The sequence below is a fragment of the Phodopus roborovskii genome, unplaced genomic scaffold (assembly GCF_943737965.1).
Source record: "Phodopus roborovskii unplaced genomic scaffold, PHOROB, whole genome shotgun sequence".
Lineage (NCBI taxonomy): Eukaryota > Metazoa > Chordata > Mammalia > Rodentia > Cricetidae > Phodopus > Phodopus roborovskii.
Window position 1 is genome coordinate 33,464,367 of NW_026126410.1, and position 2,256 is coordinate 33,466,622.

General features: G+C 39.8%; 1 pseudogene; it reads right to left on the reverse strand.

Moving 5' to 3' along the window:
- Positions 1-371: 371 nt before the first annotated feature.
- Positions 372-1,299, reverse strand: LOC127220786 (heterogeneous nuclear ribonucleoprotein A1-like; annotated as a pseudogene).
- Between the last annotated feature and the right edge of the window lie 957 nt (positions 1,300-2,256).

A 2,256-nucleotide genomic window follows, 5' to 3' on the forward strand; every position in this document is an offset into this window, starting at 1 on the left:
TGACAGAGCCCCTTACCAGCAGGAAGTAGTTTGGAAAGAACGACACCCAAATTCCCAAATATTGTCTATAAATGTTTGTTTTCATTTAAATGGGCTTGGTTATATAAAATAAATAACAATAAAAAAAAGTTTGTTAGAATGTTTCCCACTTTCCACAGAATAGAAACTAAACAACCTGTTATATATACAATTAGTCACAAATACAGTCCTGGAGTTTTTTGTCCATATACATGAGTGTTGTCTAATGCTTGTCTTCTTTGTAGAATTGAGGCCTTGCTACAGCTGTGCTTGGATGAGTTCACAATCTGCTGTAACCTATAGCTTCGCTGTCACTTCTCTGGCTCTCTTCTCCTAAGATTTGTTTTCTAGCTTTAATTAGAACCTCCTTCCACAGTCTTGACTATGGCCATTTCTGGAACCACATAACCACCTCAGTTTCATGGTTTAGCAAAGTATTGGCCTCCACCACCATAAGGGCCAGAGCTTCTGCCTCCAAAGTTTCCTTCCTTCATTGGTCCAAAATATAAAGACTGATTGTTATAATTGCCAAAATCATTGTAGCCTCCACCACCTCCAAAATTGCTTCCAACATTACCAAATCTATTATAGCCATCCCCACTGCCACATTATTCACCACTACCACCGAAGCCACCACGACCACTGAAGTTTGTTCCTTGACCAAAATTGCCATTGCTACCAAAAACCACCTCCATGACCACCACTGACGTTTCCAGAACCACTTTGACCTCTTTGGATGGACTAAGCACTAGCCTTTGATTTGACAGACAGGGCTGTTCTCACTTTCCAGTTGTGGCCATTCACAGTGTGGTATTTCTGAGTAACAATCTGGTCCACAGAGTTATGGTCATCCAAGGTGACAAACGCAAACCCTCTCTTTTTCCTACTGCCTCTGTTACTTCAATTTCCCCATACTGCTCAAAATAATCTCGCAGGTGATGTTCTTCAGTGTCCTCTTTAACACCACCAGCGAAGATGTTTTTCACAGTCAAGTGGGCACCTGGTCTCTGAGAATCTTCTCTTAGGTTCCACAACTCTTCAATCCACCTTGTGTGGTCTTGCATTCACAGGGGCACCCATTTCTTCCACAGTGGTGTACGTGATGAACGCAAAGTCCCCGCACTGCTTGGTGTTTGGATCTCTCATTACCACACAATTGGTGAGTGTTCCTCAGTGCTCAAAATGCCTCCTCAGACTCGTATCAGTTGATTCCAAGCTCAGACCTCCAATGAAGATCTTCTGCCCCTGTTCAGGCTCTTTGGGTGACTCCAACTTAGACATGACGACAGGAAATGAGAGCCTTCAGCAATATTTCCTCCACCGCGTGAAAAGGCAGAAAGCAAACCCAGCATTATTAACCATCAGAAACAGATGTGTATTTTGATTATAGAAACAAATTATACTGGTACATTTATATCATATATGGAAGGGAAGAGTAAATTCATGATCTCATCTTGAAGTATTGTGCACAAATATATAATGATGTGTGCATGTGTATGTTTATGAATTGTACTGACTACATTCAGTGTAAGGAGTAGGTTTTCCTGCCGCCAATTCAGTGTCCCTCATACATATGTATAATTATATATGATAACATAGACACATAAGGTTAGACAATCTATCATGGAGTTCATTCATGAAAACTGACCAAATTGAGTTTCCATTGATAACTGTGAAATTTGTGAATGACCCCATGTTACACATTGCCACTCCACTGGTGATTTTTTCCAGGATGTAAACTTAAAATTTATTGCATAAAGTCAACTTACATTTCAGGTAAGTATGATATACTGAGTACTTTTTATTATCAACTTGACAAAACTTTGAACAATCTGGAAAGACAGTCTCAATTGAGGAATTGCCCAGATCAGATTGTTTTTGGCTGTATCTTTGAGTATCTCTCTTTACTCATTATTGACAGAGGAGGGCTAAAACCACTGTACACTGTACAGCTATCACCATTCCTTAACACTGAGAAATGTTAAGACTCAGTCTAGCATATAGGAATTAGTTCAAATAAGAAAAATAATCATTGATTTTCCCCAGCTTTGAACCCTATCTACAATAATGACTAGCCTAGCAAAGCACGCCCATTGGTATAAGTGTAACACCCACATTATGGGAGCAACCATCCACATTTTTTCCTTTTGTTTTTAATTTTTTTTCTTATTTTACATATTGATCCCAATTCCTTTCCCTCCTTCCTTTCCTCCCTCTCTCCCTCCCTCCCTCTCTCTC